At 41.7% G+C, this 19240-nt stretch overlaps 1 long non-coding RNA gene across 1 annotated transcript; it reads left to right on the top strand.

The window, feature by feature from the left end:
* The first annotated feature begins 6465 nt into the window (after nt 1-6465).
* LOC126249781 (uncharacterized) lies at nt 6466-10054 on the top strand. Its single transcript, XR_007545661.1, has 3 exons — nt 6466-6714; nt 9162-9315; nt 9477-10054. It is a non-coding gene; the product is annotated as an uncharacterized LOC126249781 (long non-coding RNA).
* Nucleotides 10055-19240: the final 9186 nt, after the last annotated feature.

The raw sequence follows: 19240 nt of genomic DNA, 5'->3' as shown, positions 1-19240 counted from the left end.
TCCTTAGGATAATTTAGGTTAAGTAGTGTGTAAGCTAGGGACTGATGACCTTAGCAGTTAAGTCCCATAATATTTCACACCTCATTTTTGTATGACAGCAGGAGCACTCTCGTGGTCATCCCATACACTCTGACTGCAAATTTACAGACAATCCGTTGATTTGACTTTTTGAGCTTCCATTCATGAATTACATTACAGGGGGCGTTTTCCAACAGGACAACGCTCGCCCACACACCGCTGTAGTAACTCAACATGCTCTACAGAGTGTCGATAAGTTACATTGGCCTGCTCACTCACCAAATCGGTCTCCAATGGCGCACATATGGGACGTCGTCGAACGACAACTCTAGCGTTATTCACAACCAGCAGTAACAACGACCCCTGTATTGACGGACATAGTGCAACAGGCGTGCAACTCCACCCCGCAAACTAACATCTAGCACCTATAAAACACAATTCATGCACATTTGCATGTTTCCATTCAAAATTCTTCTGGTTGCACAGGTTTTTCATGTTGTAGCATTTCACATTTGCAATGGATTATCTCGCGCTTACATTAACCTACTATCATGCATTGTTAATCACTTAAATGTGATACCTAGACAAATGCATTCCCGAAATTTTATTACTCTATATTAATTGTGTTTTGGTCTTGCGATTTTTTTTCCGCCAGTGTATTTTGGGAAGCAGCAGTTTATATCCCCAGTTTCCTAAACAGGCCTCTGCAGGATGTTCTCGGTTTCACACAACAAAAATTCGTTTTAGTACCTGGAGAACTTTAGCTTGACTTGGTGAGTACCCCCAAGGAAGAATCCCATACATTATGGATGAAAGAAGCATAGCAGGTCAGCTTTTTACCTTTTATATCCTCTATATCTGACATTTGCATTGCAAACAGAGATTTGTTTAGACACTTTAGCAGTTCTGTAGAGTGCTGCTTCCAGTTGGATTTATTATTAAGCTGTAATCCGAAGAATTTAACACCGTCCACTACTTCTATCTGTCATCACATTTTAGGCATGTCCTGGTGGAAATCCTCTTACAAGTTCTGAATTGCATGTAGTGTGTATTTTCAAAGTTTGGTGACAAAGAACTGGCTAGGAACCATTCATTAATGTCCATGAAAATTCTAAGACTACACTTGATTTGCCATTTATTGCAATGTTTGTAACAACTACAAACTAAATAAACTTGGCATCTGGCAATGTTACTGACGAAAGGGCCCTCAATCGTTTGTTCTCAGATGGACAAGACGTTAACTGTATATTACCCTTCCTAAACTTTTGAGAATGCTTTCAAAAGTGAAACTTGACAATATTTCTTTCTCTCTTTTCTGAAACAAAGGCTTAGCTCCAGTCTATTTCGACCACTCACTATATGTTCCACTGATAAATGACTGGTTACACAATTAGCTTAATATGTTACTAAACTCAGAAGCAGAATAACTTTACTGAAAATTTTACCATATCCACTAGATTCATTTTAAGATTTTATGATGGACATTACTTCTGCTTGGGTAGCGAGGATGATACTCACGTTAGTGAAGTTGTGAGTGCTGTCTTTGTCTGGGATACTCCATGGCAACATCTACTGAACCTTTCAAAACCATCTTTTCAGTAACAGTTGTGAAATGTCTGTTAAAAAGTTTTTCAACACTGCAACCATCTGTTATCAATACATCGTTCACTCTTAATGCTATTTACCCCTCTTCGTGCGGTTCTAGGCGCTTCAGTCCGGAACCGCGCGACTGCTACGGTCGCAGGTTCGAATCCTGCCTCGGGCATGGGTGTGTGTGATGTCCTTAGGTTAGTTAGGTTTAAGTAGTTCTAAGTTCTAGGGGACTGGTGACCTCAGATATTAAGTCCCACTGTGCTCAGAGCCATCTGAACCAGCCCTCTTCATGTCTGGCTCTACCAGTCTCCTCCTTCACTATATTCCAAATGTCTTTACTTCGATATCTGATGTGATCATCTTGTCCTTGTAGTGTATTTCCTTTGATGTCCGTATTACTAGCTTTAATATTTTGCAGAATGTCTTGTAACGTGCAACAGCATCAACACATCAACATGAGAACAGTTTCTGACTAACAAATGAAGTTTCCTTTTTGTTTTATGTGACACATTTATTTCTTTAGTAACTCGTCTTAGATACTGTGTAACATCTCTTCTCTTGCAAAGTCTTTGCTTTCCATATTTTGTGAGGTGGTCTAGTAAAGATCCATACTTTAAGAGCTATGAGCACGTTTTCATCTTCACTAGAGTGAAACATCCCTTCTACTGAACAATGCTCATGGCTCTATAAGGTATGCATTTTAGAGCCCTTGTTTATTGTTTATTAGTCTTTTTTTTTCTAAGGAACATGTTCCCAAATATCGTCAGTGTGTTTTTGGGACACCCTCTATATCACAGACAATTTTTAAATTACGTCTACTGATGTGAAAGATGTAGCAGTGCTTATGTGTAATGACTACTCGCTACCATAAAACAGATAAACGCTTAACATACTTACAAGCTGGCAAAAGGAAATATGACACCAGTTTACACACGCGTGTATGAAAAGCCTGTACATATTGTGGATGCTTCATCTGAATTACAGGGTCTCTGTATATAACAAATATCCTATGCTGTATCTGTCTTTGAATATTCAACAGTACGCCTGAAACCTATAGGCTCAAACTTATGAAGAGGGTATAGGATCCTAACTTGAGCACTTTGAGGTAAGATACAAACGGTCGGGAATAAATGTTTTTTGTTGACATAGGCATCATACATTTCATAACAATATCTTGAGCTCACAACTACTCTTCGAAGTGATAAACAACGGTCTAAATGTATGCATTACAACATAGTTCACAACACAACTGAACTCTTGGTTGAAAACTATTTGGCCCAAGTGCTTTCATACGTTTGGTATTTGGTTACAACTGCTGCTAAAACAGCGCTCTCTAGGAGGTATGCTTCAAAAATGGATATTTCGCAGGCCAGTAGACGGGTGTTTACTGATGAATCGCCTCCCACACAATCCAATACCATAATTCAAATTCTATTATGTAAACTAGTCTTATTCGGGAAACGTGGCCGAGTCTCTGTAGCTTGAACGACCAAATACCTCGTAAATTTTTTTCACACTGTAAAATTCTTGCCGTTTTGATGATAACTTATTGTGGTTGTCTGCACATGTTTGGTTTTCTGGGCTCTAAACCTAGCTGCACCATACATTAAATGCAAGTTCCATCTTTGATAATTAGTCATGAACTGTTAATAGAGGCAAACTCCATCATGGACCCAGGACATGATTATGTACTATTTTTTAATGTAGCACCTCCAACCTGAATGCGGCAGGCACGAATTTATAATGAAACAAAGAAGTGCCTCAAACACACCTCGTAACCACTGAAATTGCTTTTGCTGACCAGAGGTTCCGTATATCGAAAGTTTTAGTTGCCGACTATCAACTACCTGTATGGATTTGACACTAAACGCATATTTATGGACGCAATGATTTATTCGTAACAGGGCAAATCAAAAATGTGCCCAGTGAACAAAGACCAAAATAGGTTTAGGGAATCAAATCGTGTAGTCGCAAATTTTTCACAATGTTAGCAGGGAATGTCCTGAACATATTAAAATCCTGACCAGTGAGGTGTGACTGTTGGGGTGTAAGGTGTTCAAAGGTCAGTTTATGTTTTTATCGAATAACTCGACAACCACGGCTTTTGGCGAAAATATTTCACAGAACAAAATTAAACTACACTACATTTATAGATTTTTTTTTCTCTAGGACTAGTTTCGGCGTTGCAGGGGATGGAAAAATCATAGATTAGTAAAAATTTTGTTTTAACAGTATAAAATTAATGGTTAAAAACAAATATGAAATGTGTATATAGCTTTTACGAGTAGTCGAGCCGTATTAATGGATAAGTTATGTTCTGGGGGAGTAACAGGGTTAAGGAGGGAATATATGGGGTAGAAGCACAACGTTCGCCCAGTTATGTTCATGCACTTCCCTCCTCAAACAGTCTGCAAACTGAAGATCGAGCAGCTGATTTTCCACTCTATCTATACCACTACATCACAAGAAGCAACTGCAGGGTATCTTGCAAAGTTATGCCGACCCTCCACGTCACGCCTTACGAATCACTGGTGTAACAACACACAGACATGCCTACAGCATGTTTATTTTCCATAAAATGCGTTAACTCTACATGAAATGCCGTTATGATTTACTAGTAACACTAACACAAACTCATATGGGCAGAATCTGTGTAAAAAAAAAACTGCACGCTGTTCTACATTGCCACAGGGAAAATTTATTCTTACTCATCCTGTGAGGAAAGGTAACTTCTTCCCTCACTACTGCTCAATTTTCGGTTTACAGAAAATATATCATCCAAGTGGGTGTGAATGTGTCTTTTGTGAGTAAACAAAATAACTTCAGTGAGCTCATGTTTATATAGTGGAGTTATTTTCAGCTTATTGAGTGAGTGCTTATTTGCAGTTGTTAAGTGAACTATCATATAAAATAGTTCAACAACTGGAAGTGAAGTGTCCGTGCCACGTTAACTTAGTGTCAATGTGTGCTCAGCAATGTCTATGTCACTGTCTCCAATATCACAGTCTGGAAACTTTTCACAGCATGATAGATATATAGTTCATCATCCCAGTCTCAGCTTTATCAACATCTGAAGAGAGACAGAGGCTTAAATTGGATGCCTCTACAAAGTAAGTAGGTTACCTAGTTGTTATACCACTTCAGAGACTTCAACAAAAGTCTTTCCCATTCCATCAGACACATTCACACCCACTTGGATGATATATTGTGGATGTGTGGCAAGGGTCTCCACTCAGTGCAGCCCACTCAACAAGTACCAGCAGTTCCTGAATGGACAGTATGTATGCAGCCTACCAGTAACGATGGTGAAACAAGTGCGTAAACTTTCCTATCATTCATTAATTCACCACCAAGTTACAACAAAATTATCTGCCTTTACAACATGCTGTCAACAATAGAGTGCAGTAATGCGTCATTTGCCAGCCCAGTCCCTTTTCCAACAACACAATGAAGGTCACTGACATCATCACACAAAATAAACACTTCTCAGATATTGTTTAAAGGAACTTATTTGACATCAAATCTCACTTAACAGCTGCAAAAAGTACACAGGGGATAAACTGAAAATGACTCCACTTCATGAAAAACCAGCCCAGTAAAGCTATTTTGTCTTCTCATCTAAGAGAACTGGACGGGAAATGCTGGGGCTCTGTACTGAAAATCGAGCAGCACACATGGTGGGGGAAGTTGCCTTTCCCAGAAGAACACTACAGCTGTCATACAGGATGTCTAAAAATCAATTTTGCCTCTAGCAAAGCAGAACAGTGAGCAGAGATTTAAGCCAAGTTCACACATGCAAAAAGTTTCCCCAAGTGAAATTCCCTAATATTTCCCTGATTTCCAGACATGTTTTAGCATTTTTCCCTGACAAATTTTGAGATCTCATAAATATGTAAGGACTCCTGTATTTCTCCCCATGTGAGCAACGATCTTACGTACTAACATCAACAACTTTTGTAAAGAACTGTTTTTAGATGGAGAAAGCAAGCCAAATGGTTTGTGCATTTCGTTAAGACCACTGTTGTTTTATTTCAATAAAACGAAACACATCCGGTTACGAAAACACACATTTCCTTGGAGTCGCAAGACAGATTTAAAATACCTTCACTGTTTTCATAAACAACACGAGAAAGTCTCTTCAAAGAAGTGTATAAGACACGAAAGAATTGTGTAAACCGACACTATAGGTGACTGTCAACAAAATGTTTGTTCTACCATCTTTGCTTTTGTTGGATATTACCCAATGTGTTATGTGCAATTTGTTGCAGGTATTGTGCGATTTTACTTTGGAGAAATATATGAGTACACAGCATACAAAACCGCCCGCGATTACCAAAATTCTTTTCTTATCGTCCATACATATATGTACACTACTTTCGAAGTGCCAAAATGTACTACAATAAATAAAATGTGTATAAAATGCCGCACTGTACAATGTACTTGTGGTATGACAGTCTTAATTCCTGAAACCCATCACCCGTGGCCTCTGGCGTGCCGAGGAGCCACGGAGTTCTGGGTCCACGGATAAAATAAGAAAATCCGCCGTATTACGCCACACATGGACTGACCGGGCCTGGAGACAGATCGGCGAGACTAGATCCGACGCGCAGGTCCTGCACATTAGGGTAGTTTCACACTAGGCGATTTTCTCCACTGAAGGTCAATGATTTTTGTCGCGCCAGAATTGGAACTCCACGTTGCAAACGGAAGGTGCTGGGCTGTAATTGTCACTCCATTAAGTTTCCGCGCGCGACTGTCGCTGTCGAATGGGTCTGGGTTTATTTTTGGCGCGGCAATAACCGTCGGCATCCCTGCCACACGAGACTGTTGTTATCGCCAGTCGCGCAGCAGCCACAAGGATACTGCACTCATTTCTGTTTCGGCTGTGTGTGGCAATGTTCAAAACCACAGTAGACGTCGTTCCAAAGGATCATTTGGGCAGTGAACTGACAATAATTGAGGTGGAGAAATATTCCTGTCTCTAAAACATAAAATCGCAAAATTATAATGATCATCTGCTGACGACAGAAGCATGGAAGGTGTGTGCAGATGTTGGGGCTGAGAAGTGAAACTCGTTATCACTGGATGCACAAAATGTAATAGGTAAGAAGATAGAAGTGCGTACTTGTATATAGGAGCATGCAAAGTTTCGTAACAATCGGCACAACTTTCGCCTAGACAACTACTAAAAAAGTAATTTACTCTTTGAAGTGATAATTAAATAGACACCCTAGCTGCAAACAGGCGTTGATATTCTTCACTGGGGACATGTTGAAAATGTGTACCCCGACCGGGACTCGAGCCCGGGATCTCCTGCTTACATGGCAGACGCTCTATCCATCTGAGCCACCGAGGGCACAGAGGATAGTGCGTCTGCAGGGACTTATCCCTTGCACGCTCCCCGTGAGATCCACATTCCCAACATGTCTACACCACTACATTCGCAGTGCGCCTAATAGATGTTTGCCCATCATACTCATTACTCGTGGCAGATTAATCTACCAAGTCCCGTACGAGTTCGGGCATAGCGTGTGCGTTCACATAAGAAGGTCAATGGCCGGGAAGCCATATTTTAACTATATATGACGGTAGTATCTGTTCCCGAAAGAACACATACCGTGGATGACCATGCAGCTTTGCTAGAAATGAAATGACGATTAAATAGACACCCTAGATGCAAACAGGCGTTGATATACTTCACTGGGGACATGTTGAAAATGTGTGCCCCGACCGGTACTCGAACCCGGGATCCTCTGTGCTCTCGGTGACTTAGATGGATAGAGCGTCTGCCATGTAAGCAGGAGATCCCGGGTTCGAGTCCCGGTCGGGGCACACATTTTCAACATGTCCCCAGTGATGTATATCAACGCCTGTTTGCAGCTAGGGTGTCTATTTAATTATCATTTCATTTCTAGCAAACGGTATGTGTTCTTTCGGGAACAGATACTACCGTCATATATAATTTACTCTTTATTTTTCCTTCTCCCTCTAATAGTTTGACATACATACAAACCTGTTGCGCCAAAAGAATTTAATTGTGTTGAAACTTTGCATGATTAAATATGTTTTTAATAGGCATTTTCAGACTATTTTCAGTATTTAAAATGTCAAAAACAAATACTCAATTTGTACAAATTTTTCTTACTAATATCTTAATGTAATATTACGTAAGGTTAAAAAAAATAAGTTATGAGGATACAGTTGGAAAAAATTCGAAAACTTATGGTCTTATGGAGTAAGTTATTTCAAAAGTCAAAAGGAAAACTACAAAGAGTTGTTTGAAAGAATGGTATTCTTGTGACCATATTCTTAACATTATGTATTTAAGTCACAAACCAAATAGTGTAACATGACAATGTGAACATGAAATGTATCAGCCATTAAGTACAGCTTATGACAAAAATGACATCCCCATCAGACGTCTAGTTATCTTTGCCGACAATGAATGCGATCACTTCCACAGAGCAGAAGTAGTTGCAAAACGTATCTCTAATGTCACAACCACGGTTGCTACCTCTTTGTCCAACGTTTTCTATAGATTCCAGAGAACAAGTTAAATCTTCAAACCAATAGCTATCATGCTTCCGCACAAAGTTAAGCACCACGCAACAAGTTTTTTATAATACTTTCAGCCATCTATGGCCCAGTGGAAAATTCTCAGCCTATAGTTAAACACACTCATCGAGAATGTGAGTGATTTTCTAGCAAAAGACCGCAAGCAAGTGTTTATTAAGAGCAAAACCTTTGACACCAATAAATACGAGAGGCACATTTTCATTGTTCGGTTCATTAGTCAAATGTTTCGCGTCTGGAAAAGGTAACCTACCATTATGAAGTGCTCTTCCGAAGTTACTTCCTTTTATAATATTTGAATAACCATCGTGTCCATATCATCCTATATTAATGTATCGTAAGCAATAGCCACAAATCGCAACTGCAATACACAATTCGCAACTGCAATACGCACTACGGAATGAAGCTGTTTATGATACAAAATTCACTTCCTCTATTCCAGGGCTTCACCAACCGCACGTGGTTCAAAAATGGTTCAAATGGCTCTGAGCACTATGGGACTCAACTGCTGTGGTTATCAGTCCCCTAGAACTTAGAACTACTTAAACCTAACTAACCTAAGGACATCACACACATCCATGTCCGAGGCAGGATTCGAACCTGCGACCGTAGCAGTCCCACGGTTCCGGACTGCGCGCCTAGAACCGCGAGACCACCGCGGCCGGCCAACCGCACGTGCTTACCGTCAATAGCACATAGGCAATGAGGAAAATTTGTAAGTTTTCTCAAAATTGAGAGCTATTTCTTGTAGTTCCTTTTTCGTTAGCATTGGCAGTTTCACATTTCTCTGCATATATCTTCAATTATAGATGCAATAGTTGAGCGTCCTAGTAAAAACTCATAGCGCAGAGACTTCATGGAGCATCACGTTCCAAGATACATGTTATAAATGAGTATAAAACACAATATTAGGTAAATGGAAATTAATTAATTTCAGCGAGCAGGTGAAAGAATAATTATTTTTAACGTTCCTACAGGAAAAGTACAAAAACGGTGGAAAAACATGCGAGAAATACAGTGGAAGCCTGAAAGACTTACGAAAAAATAAAGAGTGGCAGCGCAACGGCTTAAAAAAAAAAAAGACTACTATAGACGGATGTCTTTCCTGCAAAAAGCCACGGAATTGAAGCAGTAAGTAAAACCTTTCTTCTGCAGTATTGTAACAAATGTATTTACAATGGATATGGTAGTTAATTACCTACTCAATACAGACTATATACTTATCACGTCACACACGTTTGCATAGTACAAAGTGACGTGGGTTTTTCCAAAAATGCTTCTTTTAATTTTAGGACCTCAGAAAATGTGAATGATGCCTCTATTCCTGAGGATGATGAAGCGGAAAAGCATCATGAAGACAGTGCACCGCCACCTAGCACTGCTGCTAAGCCTTCCTTTGCTAGAGCAAATAAAAGGAAACTTCAGAACCCATTTGAAAGAAAGTTGATATGAGTATTGGCGCACAGTTCAACTTGTGCTGTACCACAAAAGGATCCTGTTGACTTGTTTTTGACCTTTATTTTGCCTTACTTAAAAGTAATGACTACCGACGATAATCTAGACTTTCAAACAAAAACATTACAATTAACAAAATCTTACAGCCGAAAGCACTGCAACTGACTACTCCATAAATACTGCGTCGTCAAGTACGTCGACATCGACAAGCACACAAAGCCCCAAACTTGAGAGTCCAATAACTTAGTATTCACCAGATACAGGAATGCCGGATGAAGACTCGATCTTGTCATTTGAAGAATGTAAAAAGTGACTAGGCAGCACACATGAGCTTGTATGTAAACTCTTTCATTCTAACCTAGTTTATGTTAACGTTAAGTATATGTTCATGTCCATAAATTACTTCATTTAATTAAAAAACGTACCTCAATGTTACTGCAAGTTTTTCTTCTGCACCAACCCAGTCATGTAACTTGGTATCCGTCTTTTGTAAGTTAGTTTCTATATTCGAGAGCAGTAAGTTGAAAGTTGCTACGAACATGCGGTAATAACCAATGAATTTCTCCCGGTAACTTCTAAGTTTCTTGTGCAACAACACAAACTTTCCTTCACTTGGACGATTCATAATAATTGGATGAATCCATCATTTTTGTTACGGTTACGCCTTTAGCAGTGTCGAACCACATATAATGCTACTGCAGCTAAATATTTCAGTTTTGAATGACAGGTCATCATGCATGGTGTTTCTCGTGGCTGGTTGCAACCCAACTGCAGAGACCACCGATTTTTATCGCTTGTGCGGTACACAGTTACGTCGGCGCGATTATAATCGCGTGAAGTGTGGCACCCTAGGCGACTATTTCAGCAGCGATTATTATCGAGGGGAGAAAATCGCCTAGCGTGCCATTAGCCTTAGTGGGAAACGACGGGCTTCAGACGGACAGGCCCGATCCGTTAAGACATAACCGCAGAAATGGCCTGCTGTTTTCGTCCGTTGCGGAAATCCAATCGTGTGGTGTTTCACAGACATGTTGATGAAATGAGACCGCTGTAATCAATCCGTACAACAGATAACTTGCACAAATACTCTGAGAATGAATACTAGTGAGGATAAGTAGCAAATCTCCGTGAAGATGATTGCTGAGCCTCAGACAGGCACGTAGAAAAGACAATTACACTCTCACAACTAAATTTTCAGCTGTAGCTTTTGAGTGATTGTGTGAATGTAAGTACTTTCGATTTGTGACAGACAACTCGCGCTCACATGACCGCCGTCTTCGGTCGCTGCGTCAACAATCTCTGAGAATGAGATCCAAACAAATCACTCCTCACGCCTCCCTGCCTCTCGTCGGCAGCTGCTAGGCTAGAGGCAAGAAGTGGTCGCAGCACTGACTGCGAGCTGACGGGGAGTGATAGGAAGGAAGGGGGGGGGGGGGGGGGGGCAGTAGGAATGTCAGACCACGAAAGCGGCGCACATACTGGTCTACGCCCTGCCAGCGACGACGCATGGCATCTCAGTAAACAAACCATTTCATCTACTGAGACAAAAACGAGACTTTTCCAGTACTTTTATTTCGAAACTTCCCTGACATGTTTGAAAGTCCCTGGTATTTCCAGAATTTGTAGCAACCTTTAACTACTGCCACGTCACAGCTTGTGCCTTTCTGCAGAAGCACCGTGAGCTATCGTTCACACAGGACGACACAGATTCTATGTAATTGTACGACTTTCCACACAGCGTCAATTGAAATTATATGGGCTGGTATTGATGTTATAGTGCACGTTATGGCGTTGGAGCTGCGACAAGAGTTAAATACAAGAGAGACGAAATCCAAATGTTAGATGCGAAAATAGATTTCACGCAGGGATAAATCAGGCTCCAAAAACACATTTACAGAAGAAATAACACAACTCGAAAATGCTAAATGCTGAATGCTATGGCAAACTAACATCTGTCATGTATAAACAACATCTGCACACACGTCACTCTTCCAAAACTTTAGGAACTTATTGTTTTTGTTGATCTAGGTATTTCAAATAAAATTTTTATTTCAGCAGCTTCCACATCAAACTCCAGGGCTGTTTCCCGCATAAAATCCACAATTTCTACAGTACTTGGTCCCACAAATTATGAAGTTTATAACGTAAGTTTCAGGAGCTGCAGAAGTGTACCTGCCGACCACTGTTTTGACTTCATCAAAAAACGAAAACACACTGAAATCGAATGGAGTACAGCAGCAATTAACACCATAACTGCGACAGAGTGCCCATGTTTCGAAATACAGCCACCTGCGAGCAGTGGTGGAAGAAAAGTGACGTAACTAACTGGGAACCTCCCCATCGCACCCCCCCTCAGATTTAGTTATAAGTTGGCACAGTGGATAGGCCTTGAAAAACCGAACACAGATCAATCGAGAAAACAGGAAGAATTTGTGTGGAACTATAAAAAAATAAGCAAAATATACAAACTGAATAGTCCACGCGAAGATAAGCAACATCATGACATTCCGAGATAAGGAGCGCCGTGGTCCCGTGGTTAGCGTGAGCAGCTGCGGAACGAGAGGTCCTTGGTTCAAGTCTCCCCTCAAGCGAAAAATTTTTCTTTATTTTAGCAAAGTTATGATCTATCCATTCGTTCATTGACGTCTCTGTTCACTGTAATAAGTTTAGTGTCTGTGTTTTGCGGCCGCACCGCAAAACCGTGCGATTAGTAGACGAAAGGACGTGCCTCTCCAATGGGAACCGAAAACTTTTGATCGCAAGGTCATAGGTCAACCGATTCCTCCACAGGAAAACACGTCTGATATATTCTATACGACACTTGTGACGGCATGTGCGTCACATGACAGGAATATATTGTCGACCCACCTAACTTGTACACTTGGCGAATGGGTGAAAAGATTCTTCTACGTTGCCCGATTTAGGTTTACTTGTGGATGTGATAATTACTCCCAAAAAAGTGATGAAAACATAAGAGTTTGTCACATAAACGGCAACAAATGAATCCAAAAGTCTCACACTCGCACACTTTTCCCTGTGCTCTGTCAAAACATGTGTTTTTTACGTTTTCAAATTTCTCCGTGTGTAGACCGTCAAATCCTGCATATGTCCAAGCAAATCTGAACATGTCCTGGGATTTTCGAGAGCGAAGTTGATTATGTGTGAGTGCCTGAACTTTGATAATTGTCTGAAAATAAAAAATTAAACTCTTTGCTCGAAGGAAGACTTGAACCAAGGACCTCTAGTTCCGCAGCTGCTCACGCTAACCACGGCGCTCGTGTGTTCTGTCGGTTCTTGATGTTGCCTATCTTGCGCATGGACTACTCAGTTTGTATACTTTGCTTATTTTTTCACAGTTCCACACAACTTCTTCCTGTTTTCTCGATTGATCTGTGTTCAGTTTTTCAAGGTCTATCCACTGTGGCAACTTATAACTAAATCTGAAGGGGGTGCGATGGGGAGGTTCCCTTGTAAGTACAGCCAAGTTGAACTTTGTGGCATGACAATATATCTCTCTCTCTCTCTTAAGTTCTGCCAATGAAAACTGGGAGTTCACACATGCAATTTCATTGCAGTTTCAACATAGCACACTTTTGTTGCACGTGTGAACTCGGCTTTACATAGATTCTGTCCACACGTGTTGCTTGTATTAGTGTTACTAGTAACTCATATCTGCATTCCGCCGGCCGAAATGTCCGAGCGGTTCTAGGCGCTTCAGTCTGGAACCGCGCGACCGCTACGGTCGCAGGTTCGAATCCTGCCTCGGGCATGGATGTGTGTGATGTCCTTAGTTTAGTTAGGTTTAAGTTGTTCTACGTTCTAGGGGACTGATGACCTCAGATGTTAAGTCCCATAGTGCTGAGAGCCATTTGAACCATTTGAGACATCTGCATTCCATGTAGTGTTAATGCATTTTGTGGAAAATAAACATACCCTAGGCATGTCTGCACATTATGTCACCAGTGGTTTATAAGGCATGCTGTGGAGGTCGGTACGACTATGTGAGACACACTGTAGTTGCTTCTTCTGACAGTGGGGTACATAATGTCGGGAATCATGTGCTCGATATTCAGTTTACAGACCTATAAAGGAGAAAAGTGCACGGGCACAACCCGGTGACCCTTGGGCTTCTACACCACACATCCCTCTCTTCCCTCCCTCCCTCCCCCCCATCCCCACCACCTTCAGCCTGTTACACCCCCAGAACGAAATTTATCCCGTAATACGCCTCTACTGCATTTAGATGTGGCACCCATTTAATATTTGTTTTTAGCACAATTCCTTTAAAGAAACAATTTTATATCCCTAATACGAATTTTTTTATAATCTGCAATGTGGAAACGATTTGTCTTGGCGGATAAAATGGATACGGCCTGTTTTGTAGGAAATTTAATGTAGTTCGAGTTTATACAGCGAAAAATTTTCGGTAGGAGCCGCGGTTTTCGAGTAGAATATAAAAAATGACCTTTAAACGCCCCTTCATCCCAACATTCAAACCCCATTGGTCAGAATTTTTACTATGTTGTTCACGATACTACCTCCTAGCACTATGAAAAAAAGTGAGTATACACATTTTTCCCAATAATTTTCCTTTGTTGACTGGACTAACAACACATGTAGATCCATCAATCACATACAGACAGAACCTGCTCCCATCACAGCAGAGCACCAATCCACTCTCTCTCATGACACTAGAGCGCATTAGAAAATTGCAGCGAAATGCAGGAAGATCTGCAGCGGATAGGCACTTGGTGCAGGGAGTGGCAACTGACCCTTAACATAGACAAATGTAATGTATTGCGAATACATAGAAAGAAAGATCCTTTATTGTATGATTATATGACAGCGGAACAAACACTGGTAGCAGTTACTTCTGTAAAATATCTGGGAGTGTGCGTACGGAACGATTTGAAGTGGAATGATCATATAAAATTAATTGTTGGTAAGGCGGGTGCCAGGCTGAGATTCATTGGGAGAGTCCTTAGAAAATGTAGTCCATCGACAAAGGAGGTGGCTTACAAAACACTCGTTCGACCTATACTTGAGTATTGCTCATCAGTGTGGGATCCGTACCAGGTCGGGTTGACGGAGGAGATCCAAAGAAGAGCGGCGCGTTTCGTCACAGGGTTAATTGGTAAACGTGATAGCGTTACGGAGATGTTTAGCAAACTCAAGTGGCAGACTCTGCAACAGAGGCGCTCTGCATCGCGGTGTAGTTTGCTGGCCAGGTTTCGAAAGGGTGCGTTTCTGGATGAGGTATCAAATATATTGCTTCCCCTACTAATACCTCCCGAGGAGATCACGAATGTAAAATTAGAGAGATTCGAGCGCGCACGGAGGCTTTCCGGCACTCGTTCTTCCCGCAAACCATACACGACTGGAACAGGAAAGGGAGGTAACGACAGTGGCACGTAAAGTGCCCTCCGCCACACACCGTTGGGTGGCTCGCGGAGTATAAATGTAGATGTAGAGTGGCGTTGTTGTTATGTCAGTGGTAGCCTGGCCACAGGCATACGTGATCTGAATCTTGCTGCAAGCATCCTGTTCCCAATGGTCGCTGATGACACAGCAGGTGCAACATATGAACATATTTTGTCCCTGGATGATCATAGGTCGGTCATAGCTGCTCGCACAATGCTTTGATCTTTGCGTGCGTCTGTACTATGTGGACGTCCAGACCACGGTCTACACGAGCCCAACATGTGCAGCAATCCGTCAACACATCCATCCAGCTTTCCGTAGGCCGACAATGCTCCCCACTGAAGTGACTGAAGTTGATTAACATCAGTATGTACGTGTTGGTTTGGCATAGTTCAAATGGTTCAAATGGCTCTGAGCACTATGGGACTCAACTGCTGAGGTCATTAGTCCCCTAGAACTTAGAACTAGTTAAACCTAACTAACCTAAGGACATCACAAACATCCATGCCCGAGGCAGGATTCGAACCTGCGACCGTAGCGGTCTTGCGGTTCCAGACTGCAGCGCCTTTAACCGCACGGCCACTTCGGCCGGCTTTTGGCATAGTTGTACCCCAGAATGTATGTTGCAACCACTGTTCACCTCAACTCAGCACAGTTACTGCCTACAGCGCCAAAATAGGCAAGCCTCGTGAGAACCATCTGATTGCCGATGACCATGAGAGACAAATCACTAGCACTACAAACCCACCCAGTACGCACGTATTATGCCTTGGTGTCACGTAAGTCTGAGGTTGTTGCATTTTTTTCCTGCAATGTATGTTTTTCCAATAGCGCTTCAGCAAGCACTGTATTAACCTATACAAAGAATCGATGTGTTCTATGAGCATCAAAGTTCTGCATTCATGTGGACTGCGCTGTGGACAACGGAAAGAAAGTGTTCGCAAGAATCAACTCAAACTTACTTAAAAGACTGTACTCTTTTTTTCCTATTATGGCTTCATCAATGTCAAATGTGAGACGTGCTGCTGACTTACACGAGGAAAAAAAAAAAAAAAGCTGAAGCCAGCTAGCGTTAAATGGAATAACGTACACATTCAACCGTGTTCATTAAAGTCAGTCAACAACGTAAGTTTATTTTCTGACAATCAAACTAGTTTCAGAAATTGGTCGCTTCATTAAAAATAGTAGGTAGCCATTCCAGCAGACGAATTAAAGCAACAGCTCTTTCATGTTATGTACTATGAGTAAATGTTTCAAAACTCCAAGTAATTTCCGAGGACCTCTCAAACGCGCCAGTATTAGTAAAATTTGTTCTTGTAAAATGACGAAAAACTTTAGTTTTGGTGGGTAAAGATATACTTAAAGACCACCTCCTCTGCAGCGGAAGTGCACTAAAAGAGCCAGCTCTTAAATTTTCTTTTGTACTTTATCGTTGGCGGAGACAGTTACCTTTTACTTCTTTTGCAAGTCTGTTAGTTTTTTCCTATGCTTTTTATTCTGAATGACAGTTCGTTTTACCAGATGACCATAGCAAATATTAGGTAACATATTTATATAAAATTAACAATGAAGTCCAAAAACCTTTTTAGAAACGCGAAGGCGAAAGGACAAAAAAAATGGGATATGGCAGGACGCGAACTAACTGCTTTCCACTTCGTAACTCCATGCTTATAACCTCACACCACGATTTTTTTCACTGTTTTTTATGACAGGGTAGCTAAACCCTCTGACCGAACACGCTGAGCTACCGTGCCGGCATCACGATTGATATACGCAATTACGGCCTTTTTACTGCTAAGTTAGATTTTAAGGTTAAATCTACACGTGACACCTGGGTGGTGCTAAGCAAGAAACAACGTTGGCCGCTAGACAATCCTCGTGATCTAGCACAACACATCACTACGGCTACTAACAACAACGGTGCTTTTAAGAACCAAAGGCCGACATATTTTGGAGCAAATACTACAATTTTATATGTCAACAGAATGCCAATATTTATGAGAACTCTGCTTGGAAAGTAATGCTGACATGATTGCTATCCAGGGTACGTATTATTCAAATAACGCATACAGGGCTGGCGAAGCGTGGCTCCCGAGATATTCCCCTGTACTCTGCGGCTAGGCGCAAACTGAGACGCGTATAGCGCGACGCAGCGCAGCGCGCGTTTTTGTAACTTCGCAGGTTCAAATGGGACCGCGCAAATTACGACGCGACTGGGACGCGACACGCGTCTGCGCCAGGTCGCGCGGCGTTGTGGTCGAGGCACAGTTTCTCGCGCCGCGCGTGCCTAGCTAGCACCGTGGGAAATTTGAGGCGGGGAGCGGAAAAATAGCCCGGCCATATGCTCACATCGGAACGGCGCATATGAACAGTGGTAGTATTGTTCAAATGTGTGTGAAATCGCATGGGACTTAATTGCTAAGGTCATCAGTCCCTGAGCTTACACACTACTTAACCTAAATTATCCTAAGGACAAACATATACACCCATGCCCGAGGGAGGACTCTAACCTCCGCCGCGACCAGCTGCACAGTCCATGACTGGAGCGCCTTAGGCTAGGCGCAAATTGAGACGCGTATAGCGCGTGTGGCGCGACGCAGCGCAGCGCGTGTTTTTGTAACATCACAGGTTCAAATGGGAACGCGCAAATTGCGACGCGACGCGACTGGGACGCGACACGCGCCTGCGCCAGGTCGCGCGGCGTTGTGGTTGAGGCATAGTTTCTCGCGCCGCGCGTGCCTCTCTAGCACCGTGGGAAATTTGAGGCGGGGAGCGGAAAAGTAGCACGGCCATATGCTCACATCGGATTAGCAAGTTATACTTTTCTGTTACTTATATGTGCATAGTTTTGTTTTGTTTTTCTTCTGTCAAGAAAAATGTATACTTCAGTAACTGATGAGCCATTGGCCACTGGAATTGCACCATATTGCCTCCGCGATGTTTTCAGATCGCAAGAAGGGACAGAGGGTAGCGAATAAGGAAGCAAGGAATATTATAAAATCATGTGATTAAGAAGCAAGGCAGGAAAGTAAAGCAAGGTTATCTTCTCGCTGCCTAGTAAGCTAGCGTATCTGTACGATCTGTTACAAAAATTTAGAAAGGGATAATCTCCACAGGTGTGATCCCTTTGTGCATCTGGTAAAAAGCGTCCAAAATCTGAAGTATAGAAGTTTCACTGTGATTACTCTGATATGGATGTAATAATGTAATACGACACACTGTACTACATGCATGTGAGCAACATATTCCCACTGCAAGCTAGAAACAGTCGAAAAGCAGTCACAAATAACAATGTTTTAATTGGTTCGCCGTGATGAGAAAAAGCATTTCAATTGTTGCATGGACATTATCGGCATTAATAAAGTAATTAAACAACAACAGGCTACACAAATGAAGAAAATGGTCGGTATTATTGCGAAAGTAGGAATATCCTAAAAGAGTGTTATGATTAGATATATTTAATTTGTTGAAATGTGCTGCTGACAAAGGCAGATATACTTTCATGACAATGTTTTTCGAACTCCATCTCACAAGGCACACATGGCTAGCTTGTGTAGTCCTGTCGCGCGCATTATCCTTCGCTGCTGACAATACACTCACCATTGTGTTGTGCGACAGATCAATTATTTATTTTTCTCAGTAACAACTATTTTATTCGCGATCACGCATTGTCAGTTTGGCAAGCCCTAGGTGAGCAAACAGTATCTGGCATGTGCTTATCATTCCGCCTGAAGGAACGCTCGTCACTATTTTAATACTGCTCAGATCAAGAGAAGGAATAAAATCCTTTGGTAAGTTTCCATTCCAGTCGCTCAGTGTTAAAAATACGATGGGTTACGGGGATTCCACCAAAATTCCAACAGAATTGCCAATCTGTTTTTGTGTGAGTTGTTAACTTTTCCTCATTCGAAGAAGCATCACCATTTATGAGTAAAGGCCACATTTCTCTTGGCGACTGGTTTAATTGTACTTCCTTTGTCACAATGTAATTTGCCAAACTCATCTCACATCAGCTATTGAGACAGAATTCCGAAACGGAGGGCCTCATTAAACAAGTAACTGGCAATCACAGAGCTCAATAGCTTACGAAAACCTCGTAGTATCGGTTTGCAGTAACATAAAAGAAGAAATTTCATGTTTTTCATACTAGGAAGCTCTTGTTTCGCTAGCTGTCGATAAC

This window comes from Schistocerca nitens, chromosome 3 (genome assembly GCF_023898315.1).
Source record: "Schistocerca nitens isolate TAMUIC-IGC-003100 chromosome 3, iqSchNite1.1, whole genome shotgun sequence".
Taxonomy (NCBI): domain Eukaryota; kingdom Metazoa; phylum Arthropoda; class Insecta; order Orthoptera; family Acrididae; genus Schistocerca; species Schistocerca nitens.
The sequence above is the reverse complement of the archived record's forward strand: the minus strand, read 5'-3'. Positions and strand labels throughout refer to the sequence as shown.